The sequence below is a fragment of the Macaca fascicularis genome, chromosome 15 (genome assembly GCF_037993035.2).
Source record: "Macaca fascicularis isolate 582-1 chromosome 15, T2T-MFA8v1.1".
NCBI classification, from domain to species: domain Eukaryota; kingdom Metazoa; phylum Chordata; class Mammalia; order Primates; family Cercopithecidae; genus Macaca; species Macaca fascicularis.
In genome coordinates, this window is record NC_088389.1 from 63,933,849 (window position 1) to 63,951,570 (window position 17,722).

Consider the following 17,722-nt stretch of genomic DNA (forward strand, 5'->3'; position numbering starts at 1 on the left):
TTAGGAGATGGAATCAGCATGCGGTGAAGGGCTTCATGAATGGATGGCAGCATGTCATACATTCATTGGTCTCTAGAGGTGAAAAAAGATCGGAGCTAGCTGAAGTGAGAGATGACTACAGAAAACCCAGTTGACCAGAGTGGAGATTGCCACTGATCACCTACCTGTGCGGAGAATCCATTAAAGAAGGCATACCAGAAGTGCACCAGGGTGAAGGTGAAGTTCTTATAAAAGAAGTAGCTGAGAAACTTGCACATGCGATTATAAGACCAGCGGCCATGGACCAAGAGTAGACGCTGAAGATACTGGAACTGGGAGAAGGCGAAGTCACTGTTGAGCATGGCCTGCACTCCCTCCTGGCCACTGATGCCAACCCCAATGTGGGCAGCTGCAATAAAATCCCAGAAACTTCTCAGACAGAAAGCTTGTTTGCTGGGCTCCCAGCCTGGGAAGTGTAAAGGGAAAGCTGAGATGATGTTGTACAAACCCCTTTATTTTACATTTGGAAAATGCTTTTAGGCTCAGTGCAAACTGTCTCTTACCTAGTGGAGTCTTTTCTCCTTAGTGGATTGCCCCTCCCTCACAAACTGGAAAACAGCTCCCTTTTCTGCACCTTTTTGTTTTGTTTTTACAGAGACACCATCTCCCTGTGTTGCCCAAGCTGGTCTCAAACTCCTGGACTCAGGCGATCCTCTCACCTCAGCCTCCCAAAGTGTTGGGACTACAGGTGTGAGCCACTGTGCTAGCCCCGTCTTCTGTAGTTTGTTTTGGACACTGCCACTCTAGAATGCCTGGCATGGCCAGTACTAGAAGCTGTCCTGAATGCTCTTTGCCACTACTCTAGCCTTCTGGGCTCTTTCCTACTGTCCAGATACTGAAGTTAAAATTTCTTGTTGTTTCTGGAACCCACTTAATTCAAGATGCAGGGTGGATGCCAATCTAATACAGTATTTAATTACCTAAGTTTACCTAAGGGGCTAAAATCTAACTGTATGTGATGTACATACTTTGTTAGTGAGAAACAAGTTCTTCAGGAGGCCTAAGGTGACTTTTTCTGGATAAAGCAATTATTATATTTGATGGAAGAGAAAGACTGAAGTTCCTAAAAGTTTTAATTAGTTTGTGGTAGTTTGCCATTTTTCTGGCATATACCAAATTCACTGGTCTGGAATACGCCTACTGCACTGCTTGATGGGATAATTCAAACCTCTAAACTCCTAAATATCCCTAGGGTCTAGAAACTGGGGAAGAGAGCAAGAATACTTCCTAGTATTAAAGCTGAAGCTGGAATATCTGCTAGAGTTCCTTGTATGGGCAGAGAAGTTGGACTAGAGAACCTCTAGATTTGTCCATATCTCACAGACCTACATGTTGCTGGAGGCTGGTAGGTCAACATTCACCTGAAATTGAAACCAGTAAATTTGGCCAGGTGTGGTGGCTCATGCCTGTGATCCTAGCACTTTGAAACTGAGATGGTGGGGATCATTTGAGGCCAGAAGTTTGAGACCAGCCTGGGAAAAATAGTGAGGCCTCACCTCTACTAATAATTAAAAGATAGCTGGGCATGGTGGTGTGTGCCTGTAGTCCCAGCTACTCAGGAGGTGGAGGCAGGGGGATTGCTTGAGACCAGGAGTTCAAGGCTGCAGTGAGTTATGATCATGCCACTGCCCTCCAGCCTGGGTGACAGAGCAAGACCTTGTCTCAAAACAAAACAAAACAAAACAAAACAAACCCTAGTAAATGTCAGCCATTTGCTTCTACTGGTCCAAAGTGATCAATAAGTCACCTATTCTCCTCTAGCCAGGGGAGCAGGGCAAGCTCTTGGGAACATAGACTTGGGAAAGAAAAGATCTCTGAATTGGGCATCACAGCCTACAGCCTTCAAAAAAGAAACAGACTATGACTCCTGCCCAGGGGTCCTTTCTGTGGACCTTGAGTCATCTCAGAAAGAAGGTGTGGTAGTTGCACAGCCTGTTCTGTGAATGTAAGCATGTGTTCTTGTGGGAGCCATGTGTATCTGTGTGTGTGCTTACACTCATAGTGTAAATGCATGAATTTGAATGTGTGTGCATACCTGTGGATATGGGCTGATGCCTGCATGTATCAATAAATGGGAGTGCAGGGATAGAGGAGTATGAATGGAGTTGCAAAACCATATAAATGTGTAACACATATGAGAGGCAGGAGTGTGAGCCAGCAACAGAGTACCACTCAGATCAGTTTTGCCCATGGAGGAAGGAAGGGGCAAGCCCATGGCTGGAAGCTAACTGTCCCCCTCCCCTCACATGCCTTTGATCATGCTGACGTCATTGGCCCCATCCCCGATGGCCAGTGTCACCACCTTCTTGTACCTCTTCATCAGCTCTACCACCTGGGCCTTCTGAAGGGGTGTCATCCGGCAGCAGATCACCCCCTTGCACATGCACGCTGTTCGCAGCAGTTCCAACTCCAGGTTCCCTTCTAGAGCATAGGCCTGTAGCACCAGGACACACTCACTCTTCAGGTTGCCCAAAAAAGCTCTCAGAGTATGACCTTCCCAAATGGTTCCCTTTCCCTCCACACCCTCCTGTCCTTCACAGGGCAGGCATAGCTGCTTCCAAGGCACTCCACTCCCAAGGGAGGCCGAGCCCCCAAGTCAGTTCTAGGCATCCTCACATCTGACTCAGCCTCCAATGGGAAACTAGTCGGGACCTCTCATTGGGCCAAATCTGTTGATGGGGCTAAGAGCTCAAGTGACTTCTTGGGGGACCTGTTTCTGCTTGCTTCCCTCTTTCCTTAAGTGACAGGCCACATCAGTAGAGAAGGATTTGAATTTGGATAGGAAGAAATATGCCCTTCTCTTTCCTTATTTACTTCTTCCTAGAGAAGCCTAGGGAAAGGAGTCTTTCAGGCAAGGGCACCTGAAGGGAAGGGGAATAGGGTGACTCATGGAAGAGGAAAGGGAGTCTTGAAATTTCCCTGAAGTGTTGGACCTAGGAAGAGGGTTCCTTGGAAGAAGACAATAGAGTGTAGCTCTGTGTTGCCCACCAGACTGTAGCCATTGACGATCAAGCCATAGTTGCCATTGGCCACCTCCTCGGGTATTTCAAAAGGCAGTTTGGGCTTCGTGGTGAGGTAAATGTTTATGGGGTCTGAATCCAGGAGAGACTCAGGTTTCATCTTGTTCCTTGCTGTCCTGAAAGCAAAGAGTAGTGGTCAGAGCCTGACCTGAAGTCTCAGAATTTAGGAGGGAAAATGTGTCCCCAGATGAAAGTGGGCAAAGGGGATACAGGAACTCTGCAAAGCACCAGCCAAGACCTCAGACTTGACAGCCTCTCAAGACCTGCCACTGCCATAGGTCCCTGACCATCCACATGCTACACTTCTCCATCCCCCATATTCCAGCCCCATTTAGCCCAAATGCTGCTTTACAAAATTTTTTCAAATATTTTAGTTTTTTTTTTTTTCCCTCCTCCATGTCTCATCTGTTCCTTCCGGTTGTGTGGGAGCCACACTAAGGGAAGAGATAGGTGGGAAATTTTGGGTCCAGAGACTGGCTGTGGCTAATCCCCCATCTATACCTGAGTTCTTTCCGAATAGTCTCATCATCCCTGCCTTCCACGATGAACACCTCATCCATTTCATCCTCAAATAGATTACAGGAATAGGCAATGTTCACAGCAGTCTCTGTAGCGAAAGGGGAGCACAAGTCTCATTTTGGCTGGTGTTTAAGACAGGGACAGGATCTTTATAATGTACACGTACACAGGCTCTAATATTGGGCTGCAGAGCCCATTCATCCACATTTGCCATGGATGCAATCAAAGTGCATTTTTTTTTTTTTTTTTTTTTTTTTTTTGAGACGGAGTCTCGCTCTGTCGCCCAGGCTGGAGTGCAGTGGCCGGATCTCAGCTCACTGCAAGCTCCGCCTCCCGGGTTCGGGCCATTCTCCTGTCTCAGCCTCCTGAGTAGCTGGGACTACAGGCGCCCGCCACCTCGCCCGGCTAGTTTTTTTTTTTTTTTGTATTTTTTAGTAGAGACGGGGTTTCACCGTGTTAGCCAGGATGGTCTCGATCTCCTGACCTAGTGATCCGCCCGTCTCGGCCTCCCAAAGTGCTGGGATTACAGGCTTGAGCCACCGCGCCCGGCCTCAAAGTGCATTTTTAAAGAATCAGTGGAGATCATGTTCAAACATCCACAGATGATTGTCTACCTGTACAGACTTGTGGGTTACTTATCAATAACTATGGTCATTCTGGCCTTCTCTAGAAAGCCTTACCCTATTTCTTAGAACAATTTCAGTCTTTATCTACCTCTCCAGGCAATCAGGATGTGTTTCTTTGAACAGCACTGTGCCCATCTCTATGCTAGATTTTATGCCCCCATAAAATAGTCTGGAATTTGGAATAAATTCATACTAAGAAAAAAATCAAGCCCTGAATCCTGGCTACACGTGGTATCAGAATTCAGAGGAGAGATTGCAATTGTCACAGAAAATTTCTTGAAGGAAGTCCTTGGAGGATGAATAAGACTTGAAGGAAAAGGCATTTTAAGTGGGGAAACAACCCAAACCAAGACCTTAGAGTAGGAATTGGTTTCTTTGCGGGGCATATTTAAGATAATGGTAACATTAGGATGCAGATAAGGATGTGAAGAGCAATAGATTATCAAAGTTTTGAAGGCCAGATAGAGGAGTTCAACCTTTACAACATGGAGTCACTGTAGGTCCCTGAACAGAGGAGTAACATCATAAAATTAGTATATTTGAGGAAGATTAAACTGATGGTTGTATGTTGGCTGTACTGAAATTAATAAGGGCAAGAGACAGAGAGATGAGTTCAGAAGTTTGTGTTAAGTACAGCCAAAGAAAATAGGTTGAACTGGGAGGGTAACATAGGAGGATTTTCAGACAAATTTGTGGAATATAGTAGGAGAGTGATTCTATGGGACAATAGGGTACAGTCAAAGACAATTTTAAAGTTTAGCTTGTGAGTTCCTGGGTGACAGGTCGTGTCTGATTGATTCATCTGTCTTCAATGACTAATATATCATCTGGCATAAAGTATATGCTCAGCAAATTGTATACAAGATTGAGAATAAAGGTGTCCTCTAAGGACTTGATTTGACTTACAAGATACTTGTCAAAAAATGGCTAAGAAAAAAAGGAAAGAGGAAGAAAAGAAATGGCTAAGGTGGATAGGGAAGAGGATCAGTCAGTCTAGGGGTTTTACCTTGCTTATCTCCAGTTAAAACCCATAGTCTAATTTTGGCTTTGTTCAGGATGATGATTGTCTCAGGTACTCCATCTTGTAGCTTGTCTTCTATGGCTGTGACCCCTAACAGCTTTGAAAAGATGTATCAGTGAATGAGGAAAAGGGTAAGAGGCTTTTCCCCTTTTATTAAAAATAATTAATTATTTTTAATTTAGTGCTACCCAACGACTGAACTGGCACCTCAGTACTCTAGTGAGCCGGCTCTGTCCTGGAGTGAGGATCTCAGTGGTATAAAAATCAGCACATTCTGCCTCACAACATACACAGCTTTTCAACTAGATTACTTAGCTTCTGTGAACAGCTTTGGAATTAGAAACACTGCCAGAAAGATTAAAAATTACAACCAGTGCATTCTTCCATTATGTATTGAGAAGGTCCAGGATATACTGAATCAGCTGGAAGTCCAGTATCCAGCCTCCCTGGCACAAAGCTATGGGGCTCGCCTGCCAAGACTTCCTATCTTTCCTCCCAGAGAGAGCCTGCATCTGTCAATCCTCTGGGAGCCACTTTCAGAGCCCTTGCTCAGTCTGCTGACTGCCAGGCCCCATCACTGCCCCCAGTCTATCCCTGGCTTCCTCACTAACCATCAAGTCTTTTTCGACTTCTTCATAGATACTTGATAATCTGCTTTCCCGATTCTCCAAAGACAAGCAGGCTTCATTATGCCTCTTGCTCCAGTCCTGAAAGAACGCTTCATCCAACTCTCGGTAGGCCACCATTAGGGTGCGAAGGCCTTCACTGGCATAATCCTGGAAGACATACACGTGTGTGCGCTGAGTGGGCCTGGGCTGGGTTAAGGCTGAGTTAAGGGAGCGGCAGACCGACCCCACAGGCTTCATTTGCCTGCAAAATAGGGTTTAATAATTAGTAATATGGGGCTAGTTCCTAGCCTAAGCAGAAAGCAACTGATGTGCTTTTTCAGCAAAACGTCCCAAAGATGGGGGCCAGCATAGCTGGAAGGTTGATAGTAATTCTGAAGGATAGAAGGTTCTAGCTTTTACTTGTGGTTAGGTAATTTGCTGTGTGACTCTGGGAAAAACCAAGTCTAGATCTCTTACTTGTAAAATTGGGATGATAATGTACCCTCTACAGAGAGGATAATGATGACTATGATATGAGAATGAAGGGAATAATAAAGTAAAAAGAAGCAGTTATAAAAAATAATCAAAGGTGTTACTAGTTTTTACAAGCACACATTCACTTCCATTTTCCTCTCTCCCTTCCTTCCTCAAATATTCATTGGGCATCTTACACAGCACATACTTGTGTATTTGTCTATAGTTGGTTGGTTCAGTTGATTAGCCATAGCCGGCATGTTAATGAGGGCACCACTGAAATGCTCTTTGGGTGAGTTAGCATCGTTTTGCTCTTTAACCGCTGACATACCCTAACTAACCATAGCTAACCATCTTGCAGGAATAAACTCTTGGTCATAGGAGGGCTGGGTCAGAGTGTGGGTGGTTTAGGGGAGAATTCATATCCATCTAAGGGTGGGTTAGAAACAGATTTTGAATATCGAGAACTGCACATGACAACAATTCTACACGATCATTGCTATAGTGAGTGGCAAACTAATTCACTTTGGCATTATAAGAGCAAGAGAAACAGAATTTACTCTCAGTTCCCTGTGTAACGCCGAAGTGTTTGATGCTAGCTGTCAGGTGAAATTAACATAAGACAATATATGGATGGAATGTCATCTCTTAAACCTCTATGATATTGGCAGTCTAGGAAGCCCCAGAAAAGATTTCAGGAGAGTTTCTAAGAAGGAAGTGACAATGGCAGAAACTAGTTTTGTATAGGACACAGATAAAATAACTTGACAAGCTTAACAATACAATGACAATTTCATTAATCCATTCAACAAATAACTTTGTGGTATGTGTTAACATTATCTTTTATCCCTACTTGTGTGTTTTTTCTCTTAGAGCTGGTATGAGGCAAACTAGGGCCTGGGAGCCAAATCTTGCCCGCTACCTGTATGTGCATGACCTGTTTGCTGATCCCTGTCTCAGAGGGCCTGGAGTTCTGCTTTTGCGTGAGTGGGTTGTTACAGCTTGACTCTTACAGATTTGCCATCAGTGGTGAATACACTGTAGTACAGTCAGGCTTCACTGTAAGTGTCTTTTGAGGATGGTAAGCAGGAAGCATGTCAAAAGATCTGAAACAGTTTTCTGGCTTCCTTTGAGGCTAGTCTGTGGAAATGCTTTCAGAAAAGGTACCCTAATTCACATGTTCTGAAAGGTTAAAAGATAAAAGTCTAGTCCATAAAAAATACTATGGCCTCTGGGAACCAGTATAAGGCATAAGAGCTGTCTTGTGTGGGACATTTCACTGACTTAAAAAAAAAAAAACTTGAGATATAATTCATATACTATAAATTTCATCCTTTTAAAGTATACAAGTCAATGGCCTTTTAAAAGTCTATTCACAAAATTTGTGCACCCATTACTAATGTGTAATTTCAGAATATTTTAATTATCCCAAGCTGAAACCCTGTATCCATTAGCAGTCATTCCCCATTCCATTTTCCCCTAGCCCTATGATGGCCACTAATTTACTTTCTGATTCTATAGATTTGCCTAGTCTGGACATTTCATATACATGGAATCTTTGTGGCCTTTTGTGACTGGCTTCTTTACATAGCATAATGTTTTCAAGGTTCATCTCTGCTGTAGCATTTATCAGTACTTCACTCGTTTTTATTGCTAAATAACATTCCATTGTACAGATAAACCACATTTTATTTATCCAATCATCTGTTGATGGACATTAGGCTTATGTCACTTTTTTGGCCATTATGAACAATGCAGCTTAGAATATTTGGGTACACTTTTTTTTAAAATTTTTAATTTTTGTGGGTACATAGTAGGTGTATATATTTACGGGAAATATGCGATATTTTGATACAGGCATATAATCATCACATCAGGGTAAATGGGGTATCTATCACCTCAAGCATTTATCGTTTGTGTTACAAACAATCCAATTATACTCTTTTAGTTACTTAAAAATGTACAATTAAATTATTAACTATAGTCACTCTGTTGTGCCACCAAATACTAGATCTTATTCATTCTTTCTATTTTTCAATACCCATTTGCCATCCTCACTTCCCTCCCTCTGCCCCACTACTCTTCCCAGCCTCTGGTAACCATCATTCTACTCTCTGTCTCCATGAGTTCAATTGTTTTAATTTTTAGCTCCAACTAATTGAGAACATGCAAAGTTCGCCTTTCTGTGCCTGGCTTATTTCACTTATTAATAACATAATGATCTCCAGTTCCATCCATGTTGTTGCAAATGACAGGATCTCATTCTTTTTTTATAACTGAAGAGTACTCCTTGTGTATATGTGTTACATTTTCTTTATTCATTTGTCTGTTGATGGACACTTAACTTTTTTCCTCCAAATCTTGGCTATTGTGAATATTGCTGCAATAAACATGGAAGTGACCATATCTATTCAATACACTGGTTTCCTTTCTTTTGGGTATATACCTAGCAGTGGGATTTCTAGATCATATGGTAGCTCTATTTTCAGTTTTTTGAGGAAACTCCAAACTGTTCTCCATAGTGTCTGTACTAATTTACATTCCCAACAGCAGTGTACAAAGGTTCTCTTTTATCCATATCCTAGCTAACATTTGTTATTGCCTGTCTTTTGGATAAAAGCCATTTTAACTGGGGTGAGATGATATTTCATTGTAATTTTGATTTGCATTTCTGTGATGATCAATGATGTTGAGAACCTTTTTATATGCCTGTTTATTATTTGCATGTCTTCTTTTGAGAAATGTCTCTTCAGATCTTTTGCCCATTGTTAAATTGGATTATTAGGTTTTTTTCCTATAGAGTTGTTTGAGTTCCTTATATATTCTGGTTATTAATCCTTTGTCAGATGAGTAGTTTGCAGATATTTTCTTCCATTCTGTGGGTTGTCTCTTTACTTTGTTGATTGTTTCCTTTGCTGTGCAGAGCTTTTAAACTTAATGTGATCCCATTTGTCCATTTTTGCTTTGATTGCCTGTGCTTGTGGGGTATTACTGAATATATTTTTTGCCCAGACCAATGTGCTGGAGAGTTTCCCCAGTGTTTTCATTTAGTAGTTACATAATTTGAGGTCTTAGATTCAAGTCGTTAATCTATTTTGATTTGATATTTATGGTGAGACATAGGGGTCTGTTTTCATTCTCCTTTACATTTTTTTTTTTTTAATTTACTTAAAAAAATAGAGTCAGGGTTGTGCTTTGTTGCCCAGGCTGGTCTCGAGCTCCTGGGCTCAAGTGATCTTCCTGCCTCAACTTCCCAAAGTGTTGGGATTACAGGCATGAGCCACAATGCCCGTCCTAGTTTAATTATTCTGCATATGAATAATATTGTTTTCCCAGCATCATTTATTGATGAGACTGTCTTTTCCCCAGGGTATGTTCTTGGCAACTTTGTCCAAAATTAGTTTACTGTATGTGTATGAATTTGTTTCTGGGTTCTCTATTCTGTTACATTGGTCTATGTGTCTGTTTTTATGCCATTGCCATACTGTTTTGGTTACTATAGCTCTATAGTATAATTTAAACTCAGGTAATGTGATTCCTCCAGTTTTGTTATTTTTGCTCAGGATAGCTTTGGCTATTCTGGGTCTTTTATGGTTCCATATAAATTTTAGGATTGTTTTTTCTATTTCTGTGAAGGATGTCATTGATATTTTGATAGAGATTGCACTGAATCTGTAGATTGCTTTGGGTAGTACGGACATTTTAACAATATTTACTCTTCCAACTCATGGAGTATCTTTTCATTTTTTTGTGTCCTCTTCAATTTATTTCATCAATGTTTTATAGTTTTCATTGTAGAGATCTTTCACTTCTTTGGTAAAGTTAATTCTGAGGTATTTAATTCTCCCTGTAGCTACTGTAAATGGGATTACTTTCTTGATATCTTTTTCAGATTGCTTGCTGTTGGCATATAGAAATGCTACTGATTTTTGTATATTGAGTATGTATCCTGCAACATTACTGAATTTGCTTATCAGTTCTAACAGTTTTTTTGGTGGAATCTTTAGGTTTTTCCAAATATAAGATCATATCAACTGCAAATTGGGTGTCCTTTATTACTTTCTGTTGTCTGATTGCTCTAGCTAGGACTTCCAGTACTATACTGAATAACAGTGCTGAAAGTGGGTATCCTTGTTGTGTTCCAGATCTTGGAGGAAAGACTTTCAGTTTTTCTCCATTCAATGTGATACTAGGGACTTGGGTGTTGTGATCTAAGTCGTGTCTGCATTAGGAGGCACCCCAAGCCCAGGAACACTGTCATTTTTGCAGACTTGTAGTGGTACAAGTGGTGTTGGATAAGATGGTGGTCTTGGATAAAATCTGGAAGAATTATCTGGATTACTAGGCAAAGACTCTTATTTTCTTCCTTTATATTCTCCCAACCAAATGGAGTCTCTCTCTCTATGCTGAACTGCCTCAGCTGGGACACAAGCAACCCTGTGACCACCACTGTGACTGTGGTGGCTCAGACCTGAAGCCAGCACAACTCTGGGTCTTGCCCAATGCCCTCTGTAACCACTACCTGGTTACCACCTATGTTCACTCAAGGGCCTAGAGCTCTACAATCAGCAGGTGGTGAAGCCAGCCACTCTTGTGTCCTTCACTTCAGGGTGGTGATTCTCCAAGGCTCCAGCCTGGTCCAGAGATGTCATTTGGGATCCAGGACCCAGAGTCATAAACCCAAAAAATCCACTTGGTGCTTTATTCCACTGCAGTTAAGTTGGCATTGAAACCACAAGACAATGGTTTTTCCCACTCTTCCCTCCCTTCTCTCCCTTTTTCCCAGGTAGTGGAGTTTCTCCCTGTGTCCACCATCATGACAGGCTTATGGGGAGTACTGCCAGGGTACTGATGATGTTCACTTAAGGCCCCAAAGTTCTTCAATCAGCCTGTGGTAAATGCTTCCAGGCTTGGAACTCCCCCTTCAGGGCAATGGGCTATCTTCTGGCCAAGGGTAGGTTTAGAAATCCATCTAAGAGCCAACGCTTGAAATTGGGGGCCCCTGGAGCCTGCTTGTGCTGTGGCCAAGCTGGTAGCTGAGCTGCAAGATAAAGTCCTCTTTATTTTTCCCTCTCCTTTTTTCAAATAGAAGGGGTCTCTCCTTGTAGTCACTACAGTGTGAATATGCTGAGTGACACCTGAAACCAGCACATCTCACAGTCTCACCCAAGGCCCATGGCATGTATTACCTGGTTAGTGCTATTGATTATTCAGGACCCTAGGGCTCTTAGGTCTGGAGGTGATAAATCCTGCCAGGACTGGGTCCCCTTCAAGGTAGTGGGTTCCCTTTGGCCCAGGGCATGTCTAAAAATCTCACCTAAGAGCTAGGGCCTGAAATGGGGGCCTCATGACTTTGCCTACTGCCCTGTCCTACCGTGGCTGAGCTGGTGTCCAAGTTGCAAAACAAAATCCTTTTTATTATTCCCTTTCCTCTCCTCAAATGGAAGGAAGGGGTCTCTTTTGGAGGTATGTGTTGTGCTGCCTGGGGTTGGGGTAGGGGTAGGGGTGGCACTCCCTTAGCCACCCAGACTAGTGTCTCACTGGGTCTCATGACCCTCCAAGTCCAGTGGCTCTGAACCCAGTACAGGAGTAGGACTTGGCTAGGAGTTGCAGTCCTTGTGGCCTTGACAGCCTGTCAAGTTTATTTAGAACCCAAGAGCACTTTAACCTGTGATGGTGAAGCTTGCAGAAACTCAAGGTCTTTTTTTGAGACAGAGTTTCGCTCTTGTTGCCCAGGCTGGAGTGCAGTGGCACTGTCTCAGGTCACTGCGACCTCCACCTCCCGGGTTGAAGCAAATCTCCTACCTTAGCCTCCCAAGTAGCTGGAATTACAGGCATGCACCACCATGTCTGGCTAATTTTTTGTATTTTTAGTAGAGATAGGTTTCTCCATGGTGGTCAGACTGGTTTCAAACTCCAGACCTCAGGTGATCTGCCCACCTTGGCCTCCCAAAGTGTTGGGATTACAGGCGTGAGCCACCGTGTCCAGCCAGAAACTTAAGTTCTGACTGTTGGGATGGGTGATTCCCCTCTGGCTAGGGCTAGTCTAAATGCTCCCTCTGTGGGCACTGGTTGTGTTTTGACTGGTGTTGGCAGCACTGAGTTCCCATAATTGCTGCACTCTCCCTCCCCCAAATTCACAGATACTCTGCACAATGTGGCCACTGCTAGGGGATGCAGGAGGGCTGACGCTAGTGATTCAAGACTGTCTTTCCTACCCTCTTCAGTACACCTTTCAGTGATATGAAGTTAACATCAGATACTCTGATTGCTCATCTGTTTTTGGTTCTTTGAGGGTGATTTTTAATGTAGATAGTTGTCAAATATGGTGTTCCTGTGGGGAAAATGATCAGTGAAGGATTCTATTTATCCATCTTGCTCCCATCCCTCCACCTGTGTACATGTTTTTGTATGGGTGTATATTTCCATTTCTCTAGGAAATATACCTTGGAGTGGAATTGCTAGGTTATATGATCACTTTATGCTTAACTTTTTAAGGAAATGCCAGACTGTTTTCCAAAATGGCTGTGCTATTTTACTTTCCCATCAGCAATGTAGAGGGGTTACAATTTCTCTGCATCCTTGTCAATGCTTATTATTGTCTGGTTATCTTTCTTTTTCCTTCAAATATTTGATTTTAGCCATCCTAGTGGGTGTAACGTGGATTTTGTGGGTTTGATTTTTGTATTTCTCTAATGACTAATGATGTTGAATAGCTCTTCATGAGCTTATTGGCCATTTGTTCTCTGGCTTCTGGCTGTGTGTTAATGGAGAGTCAAGTTGAGGTGACTTAATAAAATAGAATATTCTCTGATTTATCAAACATTTTTGTGATCTATGTTCATTCTTATTCTGTCCCTTGTTCTCTCCCTAGTCCCCCAACCCTTTGCATATACAGATTTAGAGGTGAAAACCTCAAAGAGTATGGATCTGGTTTTCCTTTCTTGTGCCCGACGGCTGGAGCTACTCTCTCTTTTCGATACATCCCAAATCCTAGAGTGTAGAAGTAAGGTAGGGTAGGGTAGAGAAGGTGCCTTTGATGATTCCAATCCTGTAGACAACAGAGAGAGGTATCGAACAGTCCAGGCCTGATGTTTTCTATTCTAGGTAGTCTGTTCTCATCATGGCTGGGGGGGTAGGGCCTCCCATAACAACAGGTCCTATTCTTTTTATTATTATTATTATTATACTTTAAGTTCTGGGATACATGTGCAGAATGTGCAGGTTTGTTACATAGGTATACACGTGCCATGGTGGTTTGCTGCACCCATCAACCTGTCATCTACATTAGGTATTTCTCCTAATGCTATCCTTCCCCTAGTCCCCCACCCCAACAGGCCCTGGTGTGTTATGTTCCCCTTCCTATGTCCATGTGTTCTCATTGTTCAACTCCCACTTGTGAGTGTGGTGTTTGGTTTTCTGTTCCTGTGTTAGTTTGCTGAGAATGATGATTTCCAGCTTCATCCATGTTCCCGCAAAGGACATTAACTCATCATTTTTTATGGCTGCATAGTATTCCATGGTGTATATGTGTCACATTTTCTTTATCCAGTCTATCACTAATGGGCATTTGGGTTGGTTCCAAGTCTCTGTTATTGTGAATAGTGCTGCAATAAACATACGTGTGCATGTGTCTTTATAGTAGAATCATTTATAATCATTTGGGTATATACCTAGTAATGGGACTGCTTGGTCAAATGGTATTTCTGGTTCTAGATCCTTGAGGAATCACCACACTATCTTCCACAATGGCTGAACTAATTTACACTCCCACTAACAGTATAAAAGTGTTCTTATTTCTCCATATCCTCACTAGCATCTGTTGTTTCCTGACTTTTTAATGATCGCCATTCTTTTTTTTGTTTTGTTTTGTTTTTTTGAGATGGAGTCTTGCTCTGTCGCCCAGGCTGGAGTGCAGTGGTGCGATCTTGGCTCACTGCAAGCTCTGCCTCCTGGGTTCACACCATTCTCCTGCCTCCCGAGTAGCTGGGACTACAGGCGCCTGCCACCACGCCCAGCTAGTTTTGTGTATTTTTAGTAGAGACGGGGTTTCACCATGTTAGCCAAGATGATCTCGATCTCCTGACCTCTGATCCACCCGCCTCAGCCTCCCAAAGTATTGGGATTACAGGCGTGAGCCACTGCCCCCAGCCTAATGATCGCCATTCTAACTGGCGTGAGATGGTATCTCATTGTGGTTTTGATTTGCATTTCTCTGATGACCAGCGATGATAAGCTTTTTTTCATATGTTTGTTGGCCACATAAATGTCTTCTTTTGAGAAGCATCTGTTCATATCCTTTGCCCACTTTTTGATGGGGTTGTTTTCTTCTTGTAAATTTGTTTAAGTTCCTTACAGATTCTGGATATTACCCCTTTGTCAGATGGATAGATTGCAAAAAAATTTTCTCCCATTCTGTAGGTTGCCTGTTCACTCTGATGATAGTTTCTTTTGCTGTGCAGAAGCTCTTTAGTTTAATTAGATCCCATTTATCAATTTTGACTTTTGTTGCCATTGCTTTTGGTGTTTTAGTCATGAAGTCTTTGCCCATGCCTATGTCCTGAAGGGTATTGCCTAGGTTTTCTTGTAGGGTTTTTATGGTTTTAGGTCTTACATTTAAGTCTTTAATCCATCTTGAGTTGATTTTTGTATAAGGTGTAAGGAAGGGGTCCAGTTTCTGTTTTCTGCATATGGCTAGTCAGTTTTCCCAACACCATTTATTAAATAGAGAATCCTTTCCCCATTGCTTGTTTTTGTCAGGTTTGTCAAAGATCAGATGGTTGTAGATGTGTGCCATTATTTCTGAGGCCTCTGTTCTGTTCCATTGGTCTATATATCTGTTTTGGTACTAGTACCATGCTGTTTTGGTTACTGTAGCCTTGTAGTGTAGTTTGAAGTCAGGTAGCGTGATGCCTCCAGCTTTGTTCTTTTTGCTTAGGATTGTCTTGGCTATACAGGCTCGTTTTTGGTTCCATATGAAATTTAAAGTAGTTTTTTTTTTTTTTTTTTTTTCCTAATTCTGTGAAAAAAGTCAATGGTAGCTTGATGGGGATAGCATTGAATCTATAAATTAATTTGGGCAGTATGGCCATTTTCACAATATTGATTCTTCCTATCCATGAGCATGGAATGTTTTTCCATTTGTTTGTGTCCTCTCTTATTTCCTTGAAAAGTGGTTTGTAGTTCTTGAAGAGGTCCTTCACATCCCTTGTAAGTTGTATTCCTAGGTATTTTATTCTCTTTGCAGCAATCGTGAATGGGAGTTCACTCATGATTTAGTTCTCTGTTATTGGTGTATAGGAATGCTTGTGATTTTTGCACATTGATTTTGTATCCTGAGACTTTGCTGAAGTTGCTTATCAGCTTAAGGAGATTTTCGGCTGAGACAATGGGGTTTTCTAAATATACAATCATGTCATCTGGAAATGGAGACAATTTGACTTCCTCTCTTCCTATTTGAATACCAATGTGAAAATCCTCAAGAAAATACTGGCAAACAGAATCCAGCAGCACACCAAAAAGCTTATCCACCACGATCAAGTTGGCTTCATCCCTGGGATGCAAGGCTGGTTCTACATATGCAAATCAATAAATGTAATCCATCACATAAACAGAACCAATGACAAAAGCAAACCACATGATTATCTCAATGGATGCAGAAAAGGCCTTCAATAAAATTCAATACCCCTTCATGCCAAAAACTCTCAATAAATTAGGTACTGATGGAATGTATCTCAAAATAGTAAGAGCTATCTATGACAAACCCACAGCCAATATCATACTGAATGGGCAAAAGCTAGAAGCATTCTCTTTGAAAACTGGCACAAGACAAGGATGCCCTAGCTCACTATTCCTATTCGACATAGTATTGGAAGTTCTGGCCAGGGCAATCAGGCAAGAGAAAGAAAGAACAGGTCCTATTCTAAAGCAAACTCCAGGTCAGACTATGGAAACTCCTGAATCAAGAACCAGAGAACTATTCTGATTGTTGTAATACTCCCATGGACACAATCCTCATCATGCCTCTGGGGTACTGTCACACTCAACTCTTTGATATAGAAGTTGGCAATGTGGTCGGCAAAAATCCCACAAAATAAGATAGTTTTATTCTTCTACCAATTAAAGAGACACAGACATCATTATATAGCCATATAGAAACATGATGGCCCAGGGACACATACGTGGCTACATATCCAGATACAGAGAACTACCCGCACCTTCCTTCTCCTGCAGCCTAAACACTTACATCTAAATGTTCCATGGTCACATCACAGAGGGAACTACAGGATGGATGAAGCAGTTCACAGATGATGGTGTCTGCACCCTTGCAAAACAACATTATCCGATCTTCAGGTGTCCGCACTAAAGATAAGCAAATTAAGCAAAGTAACTATCAGTCTCTTATTATAACTTATCTGAGCCAATGAGGGATAATAGGAGGCTATTCCCCATGACACTGTTTCTCCCTTTAATGCAGGCTAAGTACTCAGTGAGTGGTCACACAGGATAAATGATGTGGCGAGGGCTGCTAAAAGTGAGAGAGGAACTTACAGAACCAGTTCTTCCATGGGTTCAGTGCTACCCATGGAAGAGTCTGATGTAGAATCACATTTAGTATCTCCAAGTCCCAGACCAAGGCTCATATCTAGTAATGCCACGGGTGAAAAATGACCTTCCTTTTTAGTATGAGGGGCTCAAACTAACTGAAAGAGACAGTATGAATTTTCCCTTACTGTCTGCTCCCATCTCTTATTCCATGTTCAGGCTTTATAAATTTATTCTTTGCCCTCACCGTGGCTTTGAGGGTGCTGACAAGCCACTGCTCAGGAACACTAGGGACTTAGTGTGGACTTAGCATATGGTAGCAAGCCCACATATGTGTGTAAGAGAAAAGTTAAAGGATATGTGAGAAAATAGGGATGGCTGCATGTTTGTATTTGAGGCACATACCTATGAGAAGGTATGTGAGTGGGAGAAAGCATGTATGTGTAGATAAAAAAGAAAGGCAATGTGTGAATACGTATGAAGGACAAAGAAGGGGAGAAGGCCAACTAGGAAGGGCACCCACCAATAACAGACATCCTCTTGCGCACATTGTTGAAGTCCAAAATAGTCAGCAGTTGGTAGACTCTGGTTTTCCCCATTTCGACCAGTATGACTGTCTCAGACGTGCGGGAACGGAACACAAAGCCAAAGTTCCTGGCAGCAGTGACCAGGGCACCTTCATCTGGTGACTGAGCCTGGTACACCAGCATGCCTGACAGGAGAGAAGAGGGCAACCAGAGCCCACAGAGATGAGTAGCTGAAGTCCACCCAGAAGTGACACTGTCTTCTAAGTGGTTTATATAAAGATAGAGCCCAGAGAGGGGCATGTTTCTTTAAAACTACCTGACAAGTCTGGCTCTACAAGGCCAG

General features: G+C 42.4%; 1 long non-coding RNA gene and 1 other non-coding gene across 6 annotated transcripts in view; one reads left to right on the forward strand and one right to left on the reverse strand.

Annotated features, from left to right (window-relative positions):
* Positions 1-17,722, forward strand: part of LOC102120280 (ciliary microtubule inner protein 2B) — a 188,949-nt gene that overhangs the window by 136,508 nt on the left and 34,719 nt on the right. The window contains exon 2 of one of the 5 annotated variants that reach the window (XR_010581521.1): positions 7,181-7,290. The exons of the other annotated variants lie outside the window; for them this stretch is intronic. This is a non-coding gene — a transcript (ciliary microtubule inner protein 2B). The remainder of the gene's footprint in view (positions 1-7,180; positions 7,291-17,722) is intronic. 5 annotated transcript variants of the gene reach the window in all.
* On the reverse strand, positions 15,325-17,564 carry LOC135967411 (uncharacterized). Its single transcript, XR_010581527.2, has 3 exons — positions 17,376-17,564; positions 16,554-16,669; positions 15,325-15,879 (listed from the first exon to the last, which is right to left on the reverse strand). It is a non-coding gene; the product is annotated as an uncharacterized lncRNA (long non-coding RNA).